Source organism: Leptodactylus fuscus, chromosome 1, assembly GCF_031893055.1.
Source record: "Leptodactylus fuscus isolate aLepFus1 chromosome 1, aLepFus1.hap2, whole genome shotgun sequence".
In the NCBI taxonomy this organism is placed as follows: Eukaryota; Metazoa; Chordata; class Amphibia; order Anura; family Leptodactylidae; genus Leptodactylus; species Leptodactylus fuscus.
This window is the reverse complement of record NC_134265.1, coordinates 95,461,826-95,479,955: the sequence shown is the minus strand read 5'-3', so window position 1 is coordinate 95,479,955 and position 18,130 is coordinate 95,461,826. Positions and strand designations below refer to the sequence as shown.

General features: G+C 52.4%; 21 non-coding genes and 1 pseudogene across 21 annotated transcripts; all 22 read right to left on the bottom strand.

Moving 5' to 3' along the window:
- Window positions 1–47: 47 nt before the first annotated feature.
- Window positions 48–166, bottom strand: LOC142191083 (5S ribosomal RNA). The gene has a single exon (XR_012714697.1). It is a non-coding gene; the product is annotated as a 5S ribosomal RNA (ribosomal RNA).
- Window positions 167–888: 722 nt separating this feature from the next.
- On the bottom strand, window positions 889–1,007 carry LOC142190040 (5S ribosomal RNA). The gene has a single exon (XR_012713978.1). It is a non-coding gene; the product is annotated as a 5S ribosomal RNA (ribosomal RNA).
- A 715-nt stretch (window positions 1,008–1,722) lies between these two features.
- LOC142191082 (5S ribosomal RNA) lies at window positions 1,723–1,841 on the bottom strand. Its single transcript, XR_012714696.1, has one exon. It is a non-coding gene; the product is annotated as a 5S ribosomal RNA (ribosomal RNA).
- Window positions 1,842–2,555: 714 nt separating this feature from the next.
- Window positions 2,556–2,674, bottom strand: LOC142190290 (5S ribosomal RNA). The gene has a single exon (XR_012714212.1). It is a non-coding gene; the product is annotated as a 5S ribosomal RNA (ribosomal RNA).
- A 714-nt stretch (window positions 2,675–3,388) lies between these two features.
- Window positions 3,389–3,507, bottom strand: LOC142191081 (5S ribosomal RNA). The gene has a single exon (XR_012714695.1). It is a non-coding gene; the product is annotated as a 5S ribosomal RNA (ribosomal RNA).
- A 714-nt stretch (window positions 3,508–4,221) lies between these two features.
- Window positions 4,222–4,340, bottom strand: LOC142191080 (5S ribosomal RNA). The gene has a single exon (XR_012714694.1). It is a non-coding gene; the product is annotated as a 5S ribosomal RNA (ribosomal RNA).
- A 714-nt stretch (window positions 4,341–5,054) lies between these two features.
- On the bottom strand, window positions 5,055–5,173 carry LOC142190162 (5S ribosomal RNA). Its single transcript, XR_012714092.1, has one exon. It is a non-coding gene; the product is annotated as a 5S ribosomal RNA (ribosomal RNA).
- Window positions 5,174–5,888: 715 nt separating this feature from the next.
- On the bottom strand, window positions 5,889–6,007 carry LOC142191079 (5S ribosomal RNA). Its single transcript, XR_012714693.1, has one exon. It is a non-coding gene; the product is annotated as a 5S ribosomal RNA (ribosomal RNA).
- A 714-nt stretch (window positions 6,008–6,721) lies between these two features.
- LOC142191077 (5S ribosomal RNA) lies at window positions 6,722–6,840 on the bottom strand. Its single transcript, XR_012714691.1, has one exon. It is a non-coding gene; the product is annotated as a 5S ribosomal RNA (ribosomal RNA).
- Window positions 6,841–7,554: 714 nt separating this feature from the next.
- On the bottom strand, window positions 7,555–7,673 carry LOC142191076 (5S ribosomal RNA). Its single transcript, XR_012714690.1, has one exon. It is a non-coding gene; the product is annotated as a 5S ribosomal RNA (ribosomal RNA).
- Window positions 7,674–8,388: 715 nt separating this feature from the next.
- LOC142190031 (5S ribosomal RNA) lies at window positions 8,389–8,507 on the bottom strand. Its single transcript, XR_012713970.1, has one exon. It is a non-coding gene; the product is annotated as a 5S ribosomal RNA (ribosomal RNA).
- A 714-nt stretch (window positions 8,508–9,221) lies between these two features.
- LOC142191075 (5S ribosomal RNA) lies at window positions 9,222–9,340 on the bottom strand. The gene has a single exon (XR_012714689.1). It is a non-coding gene; the product is annotated as a 5S ribosomal RNA (ribosomal RNA).
- A 714-nt stretch (window positions 9,341–10,054) lies between these two features.
- LOC142189956 (5S ribosomal RNA) lies at window positions 10,055–10,173 on the bottom strand. The gene has a single exon (XR_012713899.1). It is a non-coding gene; the product is annotated as a 5S ribosomal RNA (ribosomal RNA).
- Window positions 10,174–10,888: 715 nt separating this feature from the next.
- LOC142191074 (5S ribosomal RNA) lies at window positions 10,889–11,007 on the bottom strand. The gene has a single exon (XR_012714688.1). It is a non-coding gene; the product is annotated as a 5S ribosomal RNA (ribosomal RNA).
- Window positions 11,008–11,721: 714 nt separating this feature from the next.
- LOC142191073 (5S ribosomal RNA) lies at window positions 11,722–11,840 on the bottom strand. The gene has a single exon (XR_012714687.1). It is a non-coding gene; the product is annotated as a 5S ribosomal RNA (ribosomal RNA).
- A 715-nt stretch (window positions 11,841–12,555) lies between these two features.
- Window positions 12,556–12,674, bottom strand: LOC142190030 (5S ribosomal RNA). Its single transcript, XR_012713969.1, has one exon. It is a non-coding gene; the product is annotated as a 5S ribosomal RNA (ribosomal RNA).
- A 714-nt stretch (window positions 12,675–13,388) lies between these two features.
- On the bottom strand, window positions 13,389–13,507 carry LOC142191072 (5S ribosomal RNA). The gene has a single exon (XR_012714686.1). It is a non-coding gene; the product is annotated as a 5S ribosomal RNA (ribosomal RNA).
- Window positions 13,508–14,221: 714 nt separating this feature from the next.
- LOC142190196 (5S ribosomal RNA) lies at window positions 14,222–14,340 on the bottom strand. Its single transcript, XR_012714124.1, has one exon. It is a non-coding gene; the product is annotated as a 5S ribosomal RNA (ribosomal RNA).
- Window positions 14,341–15,054: 714 nt separating this feature from the next.
- On the bottom strand, window positions 15,055–15,173 carry LOC142191070 (5S ribosomal RNA). Its single transcript, XR_012714685.1, has one exon. It is a non-coding gene; the product is annotated as a 5S ribosomal RNA (ribosomal RNA).
- Window positions 15,174–15,888: 715 nt separating this feature from the next.
- LOC142189854 (5S ribosomal RNA) lies at window positions 15,889–16,007 on the bottom strand. The gene has a single exon (XR_012713804.1). It is a non-coding gene; the product is annotated as a 5S ribosomal RNA (ribosomal RNA).
- A 714-nt stretch (window positions 16,008–16,721) lies between these two features.
- LOC142190312 (5S ribosomal RNA) lies at window positions 16,722–16,830 on the bottom strand (annotated as a pseudogene).
- A 714-nt stretch (window positions 16,831–17,544) lies between these two features.
- Window positions 17,545–17,663, bottom strand: LOC142190077 (5S ribosomal RNA). The gene has a single exon (XR_012714013.1). It is a non-coding gene; the product is annotated as a 5S ribosomal RNA (ribosomal RNA).
- Window positions 17,664–18,130: the final 467 nt, after the last annotated feature.

Below are 18,130 nucleotides of genomic sequence, written 5' to 3'. Positions count from 1 at the left end.
GGCATAGAGGAGAGTGACCCCTGCTGGTGGAAGTGAGGAAAAGCAAAAGCCTACAGCACCTGGTATTCCCAGGCGGTCTCCCATCCAAGTACTAACCAGGCCCGACCCTGCTTAGCTTCCGAGATCAGACGAGATCGGGCGTGTTCAGGGTGGTGTGGCCGTAGGCAGAGACAGGCTTCTCACTTACTCCTCTTCTACTTTGCAGCCTGGCTGCTGGCAGCCCTTTGCACTACTTCACGCTAGACCTTTTTCTTCACTTTTTACCTTCTCTTAAGGGAACTTCATACTCCAACAGGAGCAGTGCAAGAGCTGGGGGCGGCCCTTATACCCACAGGTGTTGTTCAGCAACCAGTCACAGGCCCACAGGCCGCAGCCGCCCTCTTTCAAAAGGGCTGGGCGCAAGGTCTGCGCAGGGCTAAGAAACCATCCCGGGGGTGAAAGAAAGAGCAAGCTGGACCAGAGCCCATTGTCCAGGAGTCGGCTAAGGAAGAAGTTGAGATGGTTGCCCGTGCCTGGAAGCGAAGCTGCTTTTCAGTCAGCTTCTCTTTTCTTAGGGCACGTTGTCTGCAAAGATGTTCAGCCTGTGTTGCCCTGTAAATTGGTCTGCAGGTTACTAGCTATGGCTTCCAGCCCGGCGGGAGGCCCAGATACTATGGAAATGAAGCCTGCTATTATTAAAAGTAAAAAGCCACAACGCTGGTGGCCACCACGCCCGCTGCGGCTGCTAAGAGTGATAGCGGTAAGACTGAGAATACTAGGATTTTGCAAGGCCTAAAGAGTGCAAGAGAGAAAGCGAATGTAAAAGAAGCAAGTGTGCAGTGTAAAAAGTGAATGTAAAAATGGCATAGAGGAGAGTGACCCCTGCTGGTGGAAGTGAGGAAAAGCAAAAGCCTACAGCACCTGGTATTCCCAGGCGGTCTCCCATCCAAGTACTAACCAGGCTCGACCCTGCTTAGCTTCCGAGATCAGACGAGATCGGGCGTGTTCAGGGTGGTGTGGCCGTAGGCAGAGACAGGTTTCTCACTTACTCCTCTTCTACTTTGCAGCCTGGCTGCTGGCAGCTCTTTGCACTACTTCACGCTAAACCTTCTTCTTCACTTTTTGCCTTCTCTTAAGGGAACTTCATACTCCAACAGGAGCAGTGCAAGAGCTGGGGGGCGGCCCTTATACCCACAGGTGTTGTTCAGCAACCAGTCACAGGCCGCAGCCGCCCTCTTTCAAAAGGGCTGGGCGCAAGGTCTGCGCAGGGCTAAGAAACCATCCCGGGGGTGAAAGAAAGAGCAAGCTGGACCAGAGCCCATTGTCCAGTAGTCGGCTAAGGAAGAAGTTGAGATGGTTGCCCGTGCCTGGAAGCGAAGCTGCTTTTCAGTCAGCTTCTCTTTTCTTAGGGCGCGTTGTCTGCAAAGATGTTCAGCCTGTGTTGCCCTGTTAATTGGTCTGCAGGTTACTAGCTATGGCTTCCAGCCCGGCGGGAGGCCCAGATACTATGGAAATGAAGCCTGCTATTATTAAAAGTAAAAAGCCACAACGCTGGTGGCCACCACGCCCGCTGCGGCTGCTAAGAGTGATAGCGGTAAGACTGAGAATACTAGGATTTTGCAAGGCCTAAAGAGTGCAAGAGAGAAAGCGAATGTAAAAGAAGCAAGTGTGCAGTGTAAAAAGTGAATGTAAAAATGGCATAGAGGAGAGTGACCCCTGCTGGTGGAAGTGAGGAAAAGCAAAAGCCTACAGCACCTGGTATTCCCAGGCGGTCTCCCATCCAAGTACTAACCAGGCCCGACCCTGCTTAGCTTCCGAGATCAGACGAGATCGGGCGTGTTCAGGGTGGTGTGGCCGTAGGCAGAGACAGGCTTCTCACTTACTCCTCTTCTACTTTGCAGCCTGGCTGCTGGCAGCCCTTTGCACTACTTCACGCTAGACCTTTTTCTTCACTTTTTGCCTTCTCTTAAGGGAACTTCATACTCCAACAGGAGCAGTGCAAGAGCTGGGGGCGGCCCTTATACCCACAGGTGTTGTTCAGCAACCAGTCACAGGCCGCAGCCGCCCTCTTTCAAAAGGGCTGGGCGCAAGGTCTGCGCAGGGCTAAGAAACCATCCCGGGGGTGAAAGAAAGAGCAAGCTGGACCAGAGCCCATTGTCCAGGAGTCGGCTAAGGAAGAAGTTGAGATGGTTGCCCGTGCCTGGAAGCGAAGCTGCTTTTCAGTCAGCTTCTCTTTTATTAGGGCGCGTTGTCTGCAAAGATGTTCAGCCTGTGTTGCCCTGTAAATTGGTCTGCAGGTTACTAGCTATGGCTTCCAGCCCGGCGGGAGGCCCAGATACTATGGAAATGAAGCCTGCTATTATTAAAAGTAAAAAGCCACAACGCTGGTGGCCACCACGCCCGCTGCGGCTGCTAAGAGTGATAGCGGTAAGACTGAGAATACTAGGATTTTGCAAGGCCTAAAGAGTGCAAGAGAGAAAGCGAATGTAAAAGAAGCAAGTGTGCAGTGTAAAAAGTGAATGTAAAAATGGCATAGAGGAGAGTGACCCCTGCTGGTGGAAGTGAGGAAAAGCAAAAGCCTACAGCACCTGGTATTCCCAAGCGGTCTCCCATCCAAGTACTAACCAGGCCCGACCCTGCTTAGCTTCCGAGATCAGACGAGAAAGGGCGTGTTCAGGGTGGTGTGGCTGTAGGCAGAGACAGGCTTCTCACTTACTCCTCTTCTACTTTGCAGCCTGGCTGCTGGCAGCCCTTTGCACTACTTCACGCTAGACCTTTTTCTTCACTTTTTGCCTTCTCTTAAGGGAACTTCATACTCCAACAGGAGCAGTGCAAGAGCTGGGGGCGGCCCTTATACCCACAGGTGTTGTTCAGCAACCAGTCACAGGCCGCAGCCGCCCTCTTTCAAAAGGGCTGGGCGCAAGGTCTGCGCAGGGCTAAGAAACCATCCCGGGGGTGAAAGAAAGAGCAAGCTGGACCAGAGCCCATTGTCCAGTAGTTGGCTAAGGAAGAAGTTGAGATGGTTGCCCGTGCCTGGAAGCGAAGCTGCTTTTCAGTCAGCTTCTCTTTTCTTAGGGCGCGTTGTCTGCAAAGATGTTCAGCCTGTGTTGCCCTGTAAATTGGTCTGCAGGTTACGAGCTATGGCTTCCAGCCCGGCGGGAGGCCCAGATACTATGGAAATGAAGCCTGCTATTATTAAAAGAAAAAAGCCACAACGCTGGTGGCCACCACGCCCGCTGCGGCTGCTAAGAGTGATAGCGGTAAGACTGAGAATACTAGGATTTTGCAAGGCCTAAAGAGTGCAAGAGAGAAAGCGAATGTAAAAGAAGCAAGTGTGCAGTGTAAAAAGTGAATGTAAAAATGGCATAGAGGAGAGTGACCCCTGCTGGTGGAAGTGAGGAAAAGCAAAAGCCTACAGCACCTGGTATTCCCAGGCGGTCTCCCATCCAAGTACTAACCAGGCCCGACCCTGCTTAGCTTCCGAGATCAGACGAGATCGGGCGTGTTCAGGGTGGTGTGGCCGTAGGCAGAGACAGGCTTCTCACTTACTCCTCTTCTACTTTGCAGCCTGGATGCTGGCAGCTCTTTGCACTACTTCACGCTAGACCTTTTTCTTCACTTTTTGCCTTCTCTTAAGGGAACTTCATACTCCAACAGGAGCAGTGCAAGAGCTGGGGGCGGCCCTTATACCCACAGGTGTTGTTCAGCAACCAGTCACAGGCCGCAGCCGCCCTCTTTCAAAAGGGCTGGGCGCAAGGTCTGCGCAGGGCTAAGAAACCATCCCGGGGGTGAAAGAAAGAGCAAGCTGGACCAGAGCCCATTGTCCAGGAGTCGGCTAAGGAAGAAGTTGAGATGGTTGCCCGTGCCTGGAAGCGAAGCTGCTTTTCAGTCAGCTTCTCTTTTCTTAGGGCACGTTGTCTGCAAAGATGTTCAGCCTGTGTTGCCCTGTAAATTGGTCTGCAGGTTACTAGCTATGGCTTCCAGCCCGGCGGGAGGCCCAGATACTATGGAAATGAAGCCTGCTATTATTAAAAGTAAAAAGCCACAACGCTGGTGGCCACCACGCCCGCTGCGGCTGCTAAGAGTGATAGCGGTAAGACTGAGAATACTAGGATTTTGCAAGGCCTAAAGAGTGCAAGAGAGAAAGCGAATGTAAAAGAAGCAAGTGTGCAGTGTAAAAAGTGAATGTAAAAATGGCATAGAGGAGAGTGACCCCTGCTGGTGGAAGTGAGGAAAAGCAAAAGCCTACAGCACCTGGTATTCCCAGGCGGTCTCCCATCCAAGTACTAACCAGGCCCGACCCTGCTTAGCTTCCGAGATCAGACGAGATCGGGCGTGTTCAGGGTGGTGTGGCCGTAGGCAGAGACAGGCTTCTCACTTACTCCTCTTCTACTTTGCAGCCTGGCTGCTGGCAGCCCTTTGCACTACTTCACGCTAGACCTTCTTCTTCACTTTTTGCCTTCTCTTAAGGGAACTTCATACTCCAACAGGAGCAGTGCAAGAGCTGGGGGCGGCCCTTATACCCACAGGTGTTGTTCAGCAACCAGTCACAGGCCGCAGCCGCCCTCTTTCAAAAGGGCTGGGCGCAAGGTCTGCGCAGGGCTAAGAAACCATCCCGGGGGTGAAAGAAAGAGCAAGCTGGACCAGAGCCCATTGTCCAGTAGTCGGCTAAGGAAGAAGTTGAGATGGTTGCCCGTGCCTGGAAGCGAAGCTGCTTTTCAGTCAGCTTCTCTTTTCTTAGGGCGCGTTGTCTGCAAAGATGTTCAGCCTGTGTTGCCCTGTAAATTGGTCTGCAGGTTACGAGCTATGGCTTCCAGCCCGGCGGGAGGCCCAGATACTATGGAAATGAAGCCTGCTATTATTAAAAGAAAAAAGCCACAACGCTGGTGGCCACCACGCCCGCTGCGGCTGCTAAGAGTGATAGCGGTAAGACTGAGAATACTAGGATTTTGCAAGGCCTAAAGAGTGCAAGAGAGAAAGCGAATGTAAAAGAAGCAAGTGTGCAGTGTAAAAAGTGAATGTAAAAATGGCATAGAGGAGAGTGACCCCTGCTGGTGGAAGTGAGAAAAAGCAAAAGCCTACAGCACCTGGTATTCCCAGGCGGTCTCCCATCCAAGTACTAACCAGGCCCGACCCTGCTTAGCTTCCGAGATCGGACGAGATCGGGCGTGTTCGGGCTGGTGTGGCCGTAGGCAGAGACAGGCTTCTCACTTACTCCTCTTCTACTTTGCAGCCTGGCTGCTGGCAGCCCTTTGCACTACTTCACGCTAGACCTTCTTCTTCACTTTTTGCCTTCTCTTAAGGGAACTTCATACTCCAACAGGAGCAGTGCAAGAGCTGGGGGGCGGCCCTTATACCCACAGGTGTTGTTCAGCAACCAGTCACAGGCCGCAGCCGCCCTCTTTCAAAAGGGCTGGGCGCAAGGTCTGCGCAGGGCTAAGAAACCATCCCGGGGGTGAAAGAAAGAGCAAGCTGGACCAGAGCCCATTGTCCAGTAGTCGGCTAAGGAAGAAGTTGAGATGGTTGCCCGTGCCTGGAAGCGAAGCTGCTTTTCAGTCAGCTTCTCTTTTCTTAGGGCGCGTTGTCTGCAAAGATGTTCAGCCTGTGTTGCCCTGTAAATTGGTCTGCAGGTTACTAGCTATGGCTTCCAGCCCGGCGGGAGGCCCAGATACTATGGAAATGAAGCCTGCTATTATTAAAAGTAAAAAGCCACAACGCTGGTGGCCACCACGCCCGCTGCGGCTGCTAAGAGTGATAGCGGTAAGACTGAGAATACTAGGATTTTGCAAGGCCTAAAGAGTGCAAGAGAGAAAGCGAATGTAAAAGAAGCAAGTGTGCAGTGTAAAAAGTGAATGTAAAAATGGCTTAGAGGAGAGTGACCCCTGCTGGTGGAAGTGAGGAAAAGCAAAAGCCTACAGCACCTGGTATTCCCAGGCGGTCTCCCATCCAAGTACTAACCAGGCCCGACCCTGCTTAGCTTCCGAGATCAGACGAGATCGGGCGTGTTCAGGGTGGTGTGGCCGTAGGCAGAGACAGGCTTCTCACTTACTCCTCTTCTACTTTGCAGCCTGGCTGCTGGCAGCCCTTTGCACTACTTCACGCTAGACCTTTTTCTTCACTTTTTGCCTTCTCTTAAGGGAACTTCATACTCCAACAGGAGCAGTGCAAGAGCTGGGGGCGGCCCTTATACCCACAGGTGTTGTTCAGCAACCAGTCACAGGCCGCAGCCGCCCTCTTTCAAAAGGGCTGGGCGCAAGGTCTGAGCAGGGCTAAGAAACCATCCCGGGGGTGAAAGAAAGAGCAAGCTGGACCAGAGCCCATTGTCCAGGAGTCGGCTAAGGAAGAAGTTGAGATGGTTGCCCGTGCCTGGAAGCGAAGCTGCTTTTCAGTCAGCTTCTCTTTTCTTAGGGCGCGTTGTCTGCAAAGATGTTCAGCCTGTGTTGCCCTGTAAATTGGTCTGCAGGTTACTAGCTATGGCTTCCAGCCCGGCGGGAGGCCCAGATACTATGGAAATGAAGCCTGCTATTATTAAAAGTAAAAAGCCACAACGCTGGTGGCCACCACGCCCGCTGCGGGTGCTAAGAGTGATAGCGGTAAGACTGAGAATACTAGGATTTTGCAAGGCCTAAAGAGTGCAAGAGAGAAAGCGAATGTAAAAGAAGCAAGTGTGCAGTGTAAAAAGTGAATGTAAAAATGGCATAGAGGAGAGTGACCCCTGCTGGTGGAAGTGAGGAAAAGCAAAAGCCTACAGCACCTGGTATTCCCAGGCGGTCTCCCATCCAAGTACTAACCAGGCCCGACCCTGCTTAGCTTCCGAGATCAGACGAGATCGGGCGTGTTCAGGGTGGTGTGGCCGTAGGCAGAGACAGGCTTCTCACTTACTCCTCTTCTACTTTGCAGCCTGGCTGCTGGCAGCCCTTTGCACTACTTCACGCTAGACCTTTTTCTTCACTTTTTGCCTTCTCTTAAGGGAACTTCATACTCCAACAGGAGCAGTGCAAGAGCTGGGGGCGGCCCTTATACCCACAGGTGTTGTTCAGCAACCAGTCACAGGCCGCAGCCGCCCTCTTTCAAAAGGGCTGGGCGCAAGGTCTGCGCAGGGCTAAGAAACCATCCCGGGGGTGAAAGAAAGAGCAAGCTGGACCAGAGCCCATTGTCCAGGAGTCGGCTAAGGAAGAAGTTGAGATGGTTGCCCGTGCCTGGAAGCGAAGCTGCTTTTCAGTCAGCTTCTCTTTTCTTAGGGCGCGTTGTCTGCAAAGATGTTCAGCCTGTGTTGCCCTGTAAATTGGTCTGCAGGTTACTAGCTATGGCTTCCAGCCCGGCGGGAGGCCCAGATACTATGGAAATGAAGCCTGCTATTATTAAAAGTAAAAAGCCACAACGCTGGTGGCCACCACGCCCGCTGCGGCTGCTAAGAGTGATAGCGGTAAGACTGAGAATACTAGGATTTTGCAAGGCCTAAAGAGTGCAAGAGAGAAAGCGAATGTAAAAGAAGCAAGTGTGCAGTGTAAAAAGTGAATGTAAAAATGGCATAGAGGAGAGTGACCCCTGCTGGTGGAAGTGAGGAAAAGCTAAAGCCTACAGCACCTGGTATTCCCAGGCGGTCTCCCATCCAAGTACTAACCAGGCCCGACCCTGCTTAGCTTCCGAGATCAGACGAGATCGGGCGTGTTCAGGGTGGTGTGGCCGTAGGCAGAGACAGGCTTCTCACTTACTCCTCTTCTACTTTGCAGCCTGGCTGCTGGCAGCTCTTTGCACTACTTCACGCTAGACCTTCTTCTTCACTTTTTGCCTTCTCTTAAGGGAACTTCATACTCCAACAGGAGCAGTGCAAGAGCTGGGGGGCGGCCCTTATACCCACAGGTGTTGTTCAGCAACCAGTCACAGGCCGCAGCCGCCCTCTTTCAAAAGGGCTGGGCGCAAGGTCTGCGCAGGGCTAAGAAACCATCCCGGGGGTGAAAGAAAGAGCAAGCTGGACCAGAGCCCATTGTCCAGTTGTCGGCTAAGGAAGAAGTTGAGATGGTTGCCCGTGCCTGGAAGCGAAGCTGCTTTTCAGTCAGCTTCTCTTTTCTTAGGGCGCGTTGTCTGCAAAGATGTTCAGCCTGTGTTGCCCTGTAAATTGGTCTGCAGGTTACTAGCTATGGCTTCCAGCCCGGCGGGAGGCCCAGATACTATGGAAATGAAGCCTGCTATTATTAAAAGTAAAAAGCCACAACGCTGGTGGCCACCACGCCCGCTGCGGCTGCTAAGAGTGATAGCGGTAAGACTGAGAATACTAGGATTTTGCAAGGCCTAAAGAGTGCAAGAGAGAAAGCGAATGTAAAAGAAGCAAGTGTGCAGTGTAAAAAGTGAATGTAAAAATGGCATAGAGGAGAGTGACCCCTGCTGGTGGAAGTGAGGAAAAGCAAAAGCCTACAGCACCTGGTATTCCCAGGCGGTCTCCCATCCAAGTACTAACCAGGCCCGACCCTGCTTAGCTTACGAGATCAGACGAGATCGGGCGTGTTCAGGGTGGTGTGGCCGTAGGCGGAGACAGGCTTCTCACTTACTCCTCTTCTGCTTTGCAGCCTGGCTGCTGGCAGCCCTTTGCACTACTTCACGCTAGACCTTTTTCTTCACTTTTTGCCTTCTCTTAAGGGAACTTCATACTCCAACAGGAGCAGTGCAAGAGCTGGGGGCGGCCCTTATACCCACAGGTGTTGTTCAGCAACCAGTCACAGGCCGCAGCCGCCCTCTTTCAAAAGGGCTGGGCGCAAGGTCTGCGCAGGGCTAAGAAACCATCCCGGGGGTGAAAGAAAGAGCAAGCTGGACCAGAGCCCATTGTCCAGTAGTCGGCTAAGGAAGAAGTTGAGATGGTTGCCCGTGCCTGGAAGCGAAGCTGCTTTTCAGTCAGCTTCTCTTTTCTTAGGGCGCGTTGTCTGCAAAGATGTTCAGCCTGTGTTGCCCTGTAAATTGGTCTGCAGGTTACTAGCTATGGCTTCCAGCCCGGCGGGAGGCCCAGATACTATGGAAATGAAGCCTGCTATTATTAAAAGAAAAAAGCCACAACGCTGGTGGCCACCACGCCCGCTGCGGCTGCTAAGAGTGATAGCGGTAAGACTGAGAATACTAGGATTTTGCAAGGCCTAAAGAGTGCAAGAGAGAAAGCGAATGTAAAAGAAGCAAGTGTGCAGTGTAAAAAGTGAATGTAAAAATGGCATAGAGGAGAGTGACCCCTGCTGGTGGAAGTGAGGAAATGCAAAAGCCTACAGCACCTGGTATTCCCAGGCGGTCTCCCATCCAAGTACTAACCAGGCCCGACCCTGCTTAGCTTCCGAGATCAGACGAGATCGGGCGTGTTCAGGGTGGTGTGGCCGTAGGCAGAGACAGGCTTCTCACTTACTCCTCTTCTACTTTGCAGCCTGGCTGCTGGCAGCCTTTTGCACTACTTCACGCTAGACCTTTTTCTTCACTTTTTGCCTTCTCTTAAGGGAACTTCATACTCCAACAGGAGCAGTGCAAGAGCTGGGGGCGGCCCTTATACCCACAGGTGTTGTTCAGCAACCAGTCACAGGCCGCAGCCGCCCTCTTTCAAAAGGGCTGGGCGCAAGGTCTGCGCAGGGCTAAGAAACCATCCCGGGGGTGAAAGAAAGAGCAAGCTGGACCAGAGCCCATTGTCCAGGAGTCGGCTAAGGAAGAAGTTGAGATGGTTGCCCGTGCCTGGAAGCGAAGCTGCTTTTCAGTCAGCTTCTCTTTTATTAGGGCGCGTTGTCTGCAAAGATGTTCAGCCTGTGTTGCCCTGTAAATTGGTCTGCAGGTTACTAGCTATGGCTTCCAGCCCGGCGGGAGGCCCAGATACTATGGAAATAAAGCCTGCTATTATTAAAAGTAAAAAGCCACAACGCTGGTGGCCACCACGCCCGCTGCGGCTGCTAAGAGTGATAGCGGTAAGACTGAGAATACTAGGATTTTGCAAGGCCTAAAGAGTGCAAGAGAGAAAGCGAATGTAAAAGAAGCAAGTGTGCAGTGTAAAAAGTGAATGTAAAAATGGCATAGAGGAGAGTGACCCCTGCTGGTGGAAGTGAGGAAAAGCAAAAGCCTACAGCACCTGGTATTCCCAGGCGGTCTCCCATCCAAGTACTAACCAGGCCCGACCCTGCTTAGCTTCCGAGATCAGACAAGATCGGGCGTGTTCAGGGTGGTGTGGCCGTAGGCAGAGACAGGCTTCTCACTTACTCCTCTTCTACTTTGCAGCCTGGCTGCTGGCAGCTCTTTGCACTACTTCACGCTAAACCTTCTTCTTCACTTTTTGCCTTCTCTTAAGGGAACTTCATACTCCAACAGGAGCAGTGCAAGAGCTGGGGGGCGGCCCTTATACCCACAGGTGTTGTTCAGCAACCAGTCACAGGCCGCAGCCGCCCTCTTTCAAAAGGGCTGGGCGCAAGGTCTGCGCAGGGCTAAGAAACCATCCCGGGGGTGAAAGAAAGAGCAAGCTGGACCAGAGCCCATTGTCCAGTAGTCGGCTAAGGAAGAAGTTGAGATGGTTGCCCGTGCCTGGAAGCGAAGCTGCTTTTCAGTCAGCTTCTCTTTTCTTAGGGCGTGTTGTCTGCAAAGATGTTCAGCCTGTGTTGCCCTGTAAATTGGTCTGCAGGTTACTAGCTATGGCTTCCAGCCCGGCGGGAGGCCCAGATACTATGGAAATGAAGCCTGCTATTATTAAAAGTAAAAAGCCACAACGCTGGTGGCCACCACGCCCGCTGCGGGTGCTAAGAGTGATAGCGGTAAGACTGAGAATACTAGGATTTTGCAAGGCCTAAAGAGTGCAAGAGAGAAAGCGAATGTAAAAGAAGCAAGTGTGCAGTGTAAAAAGTGAATGTAAAAATGGCATAGAGGAGAGTGACCCCTGCTGGTGGAAGTGAGGAAAAGCAAAAGCCTACAGCACCTGGTATTCCCAGGCGGTCTCCCATCCAAGTACTAACCAGGCCCGACCCTGCTTAGCTTCCGAGATCAGACGAGATCGGGCGTGTTCAGGGTGGTGTGGCCGTAGGCAGAGACAGGCTTCTCACTTACTCCTCTTCTACTTTGCAGCCTGGCTGCTGGCAGCCCTTTGCACTACTTCACGCTAGACCTTTTTCTTCACTTTTTGCCTTCTCTTAAGGGAACTTCATACTCCAACAGGAGCAGTGCAAGAGCTGGGGGCGGCCCTTATACCCACAGGTGTTGTTCAGCAACCAGTCACAGGCCGCAGCCGCCCTCTTTCAAAAGGGCTGGGCGCAAGGTCTGCGCAGGGCTAAGAAACCATCCCGGGGGTGAAAGAAAGAGCAAGCTGGACCAGAGCCCATTGTCCAGGAGTCGGCTAAGGAAGAAGTTGAGATGGTTGCCCGTGCCTGGAAGCGAAGCTGCTTTTCAGTCAGCTTCTCTTTTCTTAGGGCGCGTTGTCTGCAAAGATGTTCAGCCTGTGTTGCCCTGTAAATTGGTCTGCAGGTTACTAGCTATGGCTTCCAGCCCGGCGGGAGGCCCAGATACTATGGAAATGAAGCCTGCTATTATTAAAAGTAAAAAGCCACAACGCTGGTGGCCACCACGCCCGCTGCGGCTGCTAAGAGTGATAGCGGTAAGACTGAGAATACTAGGATTTTGCAAGGCCTAAAGAGTGCAAGAGAGAAAGCGAATGTAAAAGAAGCAAGTGTGCAGTGTAAAAAGTGAATGTAAAAATGGCATAGAGGAGAGTGACCCCTGCTGGTGGAAGTGAGGAAAAGCTAAAGCCTACAGCACCTGGTATTCCCAGGCGGTCTCCCATCCAAGTACTAACCAGGCCCGACCCTGCTTAGCTTCCGAGATCAGACGAGATCGGGCGTGTTCAGGGTGGTGTGGCCGTAGGCAGAGACAGGCTTCTCACTTACTCCTCTTCTACTTTGCAGCCTGGCTGCTGGCAGCTCTTTGCACTACTTCACGCTAGACCTTCTTCTTCACTTTTTGCCTTCTCTTAAGGGAACTTCATACTCCAACAGGAGCAGTGCAAGAGCTGGGGGGCGGCCCTTATACCCACAGGTGTTGTTCAGCAACCAGTCACAGGCCGCAGCCGCCCTCTTTCAAAAGGGCTGGGCGCAAGGTCTGCGCAGGGCTAAGAAACCATCCCGGGGGTGAAAGAAAGAGCAAGCTGGACCAGAGCCCATTGTCCAGTTGTCGGCTAAGGAAGAAGTTGAGATGGTTGCCCGTGCCTGGAAGCGAAGCTGCTTTTCAGTCAGCTTCTCTTTTCTTAGGGCGCGTTGTCTGCAAAGATGTTCAGCCTGTGTTGCCCTGTAAATTGGTCTGCAGGTTACTAGCTATGGCTTCCAGCCCGGCGGGAGGCCCAGATACTATGGAAATGAAGCCTGCTATTATTAAAAGTAAAAAGCCACAACGCTGGTGGCCACCACGCCCGCTGCGGCTGCTAAGAGTGATAGCGGTAAGACTGAGAATACTAGGATTTTGCAAGGCCTAAAGAGTGCAAGAGAGAAAGCGAATGTAAAAGAAGCAAGTGTGCAGTGTAAAAAGTGAATGTAAAAATGGCATAGAGGAGAGTGACCCCTGCTGGTGGAAGTGAGGAAAAGCAAAAGCCTACAGCACCTGGTATTCCCAGGCGGTCTCCCATCCAAGTACTAACCAGGCCCGACCCTGCTTAGCTTACGAGATCAGACGAGATCGGGCGTGTTCAGGGTGGTGTGGCCGTAGGCGGAGACAGGCTTCTCACTTACTCCTCTTCTGCTTTGCAGCCTGGCTGCTGGCAGCCCTTTGCACTACTTCACGCTAGACCTTTTTCTTCACTTTTTGCCTTCTCTTAAGGGAACTTCATACTCCAACAGGAGCAGTGCAAGAGCTGGGGGCGGCCCTTATACCCACAGGTGTTGTTCAGCAACCAGTCACAGGCCGCAGCCGCCCTCTTTCAAAAGGGCTGGGCGCAAGGTCTGCGCAGGGCTAAGAAACCATCCCGGGGGTGAAAGAAAGAGCAAGCTGGACCAGAGCCCATTGTCCAGTAGTCGGCTAAGGAAGAAGTTGAGATGGTTGCCCGTGCCTGGAAGCGAAGCTGCTTTTCAGTCAGCTTCTCTTTTCTTAGGGCGCGTTGTCTGCAAAGATGTTCAGCCTGTGTTGCCCTGTAAATTGGTCTGCAGGTTACTAGCTATGGCTTCCAGCCCGGCGGGAGGCCCAGATACTATGGAAATGAAGCCTGCTATTATTAAAAGAAAAAAGCCACAACGCTGGTGGCCACCACGCCCGCTGCGGCTGCTAAGAGTGATAGCGGTAAGACTGAGAATACTAGGATTTTGCAAGGCCTAAAGAGTGCAAGAGAGAAAGCGAATGTAAAAGAAGCAAGTGTGCAGTGTAAAAAGTGAATGTAAAAATGGCATAGAGGAGAGTGACCCCTGCTGGTGGAAGTGAGGAAATGCAAAAGCCTACAGCACCTGGTATTCCCAGGCGGTCTCCCATCCAAGTACTAACCAGGCCCGACCCTGCTTAGCTTCCGAGATCAGACGAGATCGGGCGTGTTCAGGGTGGTGTGGCCGTAGGCAGAGACAGGCTTCTCACTTACTCCTCTTCTACTTTGCAGCCTGGCTGCTGGCAGCCTTTTGCACTACTTCACGCTAGACCTTTTTCTTCACTTTTTGCCTTCTCTTAAGGGAACTTCATACTCCAACAGGAGCAGTGCAAGAGCTGGGGGCGGCCCTTATACCCACAGGTGTTGTTCAGCAACCAGTCACAGGCCGCAGCCGCCCTCTTTCAAAAGGGCTGGGCGCAAGGTCTGCGCAGGGCTAAGAAACCATCCTGGGGGTGAAAGAAAGAGCAAGCTGGACCAGAGCCCATTGTCCAGGAGTCGGCTAAGGAAGAAGTTGAGATGGTTGCCCGTGCCTGGAAGCGAAGCTGCTTTTCAGTCAGCTTCTCTTTTCTTAGGGCACGTTGTCTGCAAAGATGTTCAGCCTGTGTTGCCCTGTAAATTGGTCTGCAGGTTACTAGCTATGGCTTCCAGCCCGGCGGGAGGCCCAGATACTATGGAAATGAAGCCTGCTATTATTAAAAGTAAAAAGCCACAACGCTGGTGGCCACCACGCCCGCTGCGGCTGCTAAGAGTGATAGCGGTAAGACTGAGAATACTAGGATTTTGCAAGGCCTAAAGAGTGCAAGAGAGAAAGCGAATGTAAAAGAAGCAAGTGTGCAGTGTAAATAGTGAAAGTAAAAATGGCATAGAGGAGAGTGACCCCTGCTGGTGGAAGTGAGGAAAAGCAAAAGCCTACAGCACCTGGTATTCCCAGGCGGTCTCCCATCCAAGTACTAACCAGGCCCGACGCTGCTTAGCTTCCGAGATCAGACAAGATCGGGCGTGTTCAGGGTGGTGTGGCCGTAGGCAGAGACAGGCTTCTCACTTACTCCTCTTCTACTTTGCAGCCTGGCTGCTGGCAGCTCTTTGCACTACTTCACGCTAGACCTTTTTCTTCACTTTTTGCCTTCTCTTAAGGGAACTTCATACTCCAACAGGAGCAGTGCAAGAGCTGGGGGCGGCCCTTATACCCACAGGTGTTGTTCAGCAACCAGTCACAGGCCGCAGCCGCCCTCTTTCAAAAGGGCTGGGCGCAAGGTCTGCGCAGGGCTAAGAAACCATCCCGGGGGTGAAAGAAAGAGCAAGCTGGACCAGAGCCCATTGTCCAGGAGTCGGCTAAGGAAGAAGTTGAGATGGTTGCCCGTGCCTGGAAGCGAAGCTGCTTTTCAGTCAGCTTCTCTTTTATTAGGGCGCGTTGTCTGCAAAGATGTTCAGCCTGTGTTGCCCTGTAAATTGGTCTGCAGGTTACTAGCTATGGCTTCCAGCCCGGCGGGAGGCCCAGATACTATGGAAATAAAGCCTGCTATTATTAAAAGTAAAAAGCCACAACGCTGGTGGCCACCACGCCCGCTGCGGCTGCTAAGAGTGATAGCGGTAAGACTGAGAATACTAGGATTTTGCAAGGCCTAAAGAGTGCAAGAGAGAAAGCGAATGTAAAAGAAGCAAGTGTGCAGTGTAAAAAGTGAATGTAAAAATGGCATAGAGGAGAGTGACCCCTGCTGGTGGAAGTGAGGAAAAGCAAAAGCCTACAGCACCTGGTATTCCCAGGCGGTCTCCCATCCAAGTACTAACCAGGCCCGACCCTGCTTAGCTTCCGAGATCAGACGAGATCGGGCGTGTTCAGGGTGGTGTGGCCGTAGGCAGAGACAGGCCTCTCACTTACTCCTCTTCTACTTTGCAGCCTGGCTGCTGGCAGCCCTTTGCACTACTTCACGCTAGACCTTCTTCTTCACTTTTTGCCTTCTCTTAAGGGAACTTCATACTCCAACAGGAGCAGTGCAAGAGCTGGGGGGCGGCCCTTATACCCACAGGTGTTGTTCAGCAACCAGTCACAGGCCGCAGCCGCCCTCTTTCAAAAGGGCTGGGCGCAAGGTCTGCGCAGGGCTAAGAAACCATCCCGGGGGTGAAAGAAAGAGCAAGCTGGACCAGAGCCCATTGTCCAGTAGTCGGCTAAGGAAGAAGTTGAGATGGTTGCCCGTGCCTGGAAGCGAAGCTGCTTTTCAGTCAGCTTCTCTTTTCTTAGGGCGCGTTGTCTGCAAAGATGTTCAGCCTGTGTTGCCCTGTAAATTGGTCTGCAGGTTACTAGCTATGGCTTCCAGCCCGGCGGGAGGCCCAGATACTATGGAAATGAAGCCTGCTATTATTAAAAGTAAAAAGCCACAACGCTGGTGGCCACCACGCCCGCTGCGGCTGCTAAGAGTGATAGCGGTAAGACTGAGAATACTAGGATTTTGCAAGGCCTAAAGAGTGCAAGAGAGAAAGCGAATGTAAAAGAAGCAAGTGTGCAGTGTAAAAAGTGAATGTAAAAATGGCATAGAGGAGAGTGACCCCTGCTGGTGGAAGTGAGGAAAAGCAAAAGCCTACAGCACCTGGTATTCCCAGGCGGTCTCCCATCCAAGTACTAACCAGACCCGACCCTGCTTAGCTTCCGAGATCAGACGAGATCGGGCGTGTTCAGGGTGGTGTGGCCGTAGGCAGAGACAGGCTTCTCACTTACTCCTCTTCTACTTTGCAGCCTGGCTGCTGGCAGCCCTTTGCACTACTTCACGCTAGACCTTTTTCTTCACTTTTTGCCTTCTCTTAAGGGAACTTCATACTCCAACAGGAGCAGTGCAAGAGCTGGGGGCGGCCCTTATACCCACAGGTGTTGTTCAGCAACCAGTCACAGGCCGCAGCCGCCCTCTTTCAAAAGGGCTGGGCGCAAGGTCTGCGCAGGGCTAAGAAACCATCCCGGGGGTGAAAGAAAGAGCAAGCTGGACCAGAGCCCATTGTCCAGGAGTCGGCTAAGGAAGAAGTTGAGATGGTTGCCCGTGCCTGGAAGCGAAGCTGCTTTTCAGTCAGCTTCTCTTTTCTTAGGGCACGTTGTCTGCAAAGATGTTCAGCCTGTGTTGCCCTGTAAATTGGTCTGCAGGTTACTAGCTATGGCTTCCAGCCCGGCGGGAGGCCCAGATACTATGGAAATGAAGCCTGCTATTATTAAAAGTAAAAAGCCACAACGCTGGTGGCCACCACGCCCGCTGCGGCTGCTAAGAGTGATAGCGGTAAGACTGAGAATACTAGGATTTTGCAAGGCCTAAAGAGTGCAAGAGAGAAAGCGAATGTAAAAGAAGCAAGTGTGCAGTGTAAAAAGTGAATGTAAAAATGGCATAGAGGAGAGTGACCCCTGCTGGTGGAAGTGAGGAAAAGCAAAAGCCTACAGCACCTGGTATTCCCAGGCGGTCTCCCATCCAAGTACTAACCAGGCCCAACCCTGCTTAGCTTCCGAGATCGGGCGTGTTCAGGGTGGTGTGGCCGTAGGCAGAGACAGGCTTCTCACTTACTCCTCTTCTACTTTGCAGCCTGGCTGCTGGCAGCCCTTTGCACTACTTCACGCTAGACCTTTTTCTTCACTTTTTGCCTTCTCTTAAGGGAACTTCATACTCCAACAGGAGCAGTGCAAGAGCTGGGGGCGGCCCTTATACCCACAGGTGTTGTTCAGCAACCAGTCACAGGCCGCAGCCGCCCTCTTTCAAAAGGGCTGGGCGCAAGGTCTGCGCAGGGCTAAGAAACCATCCCGGGGGTGAAAGAAAGAGCAAGCTGGACCAGAGCCCATTGTCCAGGAGTCGGCTAAGGAAGAAGTTGAGATGGTTGCCCGTGCCTGGAAGCGAAGCTGCTTTTCAGTCAGCTTCTCTTTTCTTAGGGCACGTTGTCTGCAAAGATGTTCAGCCTGTGTTGCCCTGTAAATTGGTCTGCAGGTTACTAGCTATGGCTTCCAGCCCGGCGGGAGGCCCAGATACTATGGAAATGAAGCCTGCTATTATTAAAAGTAAAAAGCCACAACGCTGGTGGCCACCACGCCCGCTGCGGCTGCTAAGAGTGATAGCGGTAAGACTGAGAATACTAGGATTTTGCAAGGCCTAAAGAGTGCAAGAGAGAAAGCGAATGTAAAAGAAGCAAGTGTGCAGTGTAAAAAGTGAATGTAAAAATGGCATAGAGGAGAGTGACCCCTGCTGGTGGAAGTGAGGAAAAGCAAAAGCCTACAGCACCTGGTATTCCCAGGCGGTCTCCCATCCAAGTACTAACCAGGCCCGACCCTGCTTAGCTTCCGAGATCAGACGAGATCGGGCATGTTCAGGGTGGTGTGGCCGTAGTCAGAGACAGGCTTCTCACTTACTCCTCTTCTACTTTGCAGCCTGGCTGCTGGCAGCCCTTTGCACTACTTCACGCTAGACCTTCTTCTTCACTTTTTGCCTTCTCTTAAGGGAACTTCATACTCCAACAGGAGCAGTGCAAGAGCTGGGGGCGGCCCTTATACCCACAGGTGTTGTTCAGCAACCAGTCACAGGCCGCAGCCGCCCTCTTTCAAAAGGGCTGGGCGCAAGGTCTGCGCAGGGCTAAGAAACCATCCCGGGGGTAAAGAAAGAGCAAGCTGGACCAGAGCCCATTGTCCAGTAGTCGGCTAAGGAAGAAGTTGAGATGGTTGCCCGTGCCTGGAAGCGAAGCTGCTTTTCAGTCAGCTTCTCTTTTCTTAGGGCGCGTTGTCTGCAAAGATGTTCAGCCTGTGTTGCCCTGTAAATTGGTCTGCAGGTTACGAGCTATGGCTTCCAGCCCGGCGGGAGG